The sequence below is a fragment of the Buceros rhinoceros genome, unplaced genomic scaffold (genome assembly GCF_000710305.1).
Source record: "Buceros rhinoceros silvestris isolate BGI_N320 unplaced genomic scaffold, ASM71030v1 scaffold727, whole genome shotgun sequence".
NCBI classification, from domain to species: domain Eukaryota; kingdom Metazoa; phylum Chordata; class Aves; order Bucerotiformes; family Bucerotidae; genus Buceros; species Buceros rhinoceros.
Genome location: NW_010420225.1, coordinates 72381 through 72751, shown reverse-complemented (window position 1 = coordinate 72751; position 371 = coordinate 72381).

Genomic DNA, 371 nt, shown 5'->3' with positions numbered 1-371 from the left:
CGAGGCAGCCCCAGCCTCGGGTGGGAGCAGCCAGCAGTCTCAGAGATAAACCCGTCAAGGGGAGCTTCCCGGCCCCCGCTCGGGGAGGGAGCGGGCGGCTGGGGTTAACCACCTGCTTACCTCCTCAGCCCAGCCCAGGGGCTGCTCCCCGGGCACCCCGTCACCCGCTGCCTCAAGCAGAGTAGCCGCCATTACTGGGGCACTGGTTACTCCTGGGGACATTGTGAAAAACGTCTGTCAAGCAGCACAATCAGCCATGAGAATTCTCTCCCCAGGGCAGTGGTGGAGTCCCCAACTTCAGACACTTAGGATGCAGCTGGAGAGGGGCTGGGGCCGGTTGGGTAAACTGGGCAGGTTCAAGAAAGGGGGGC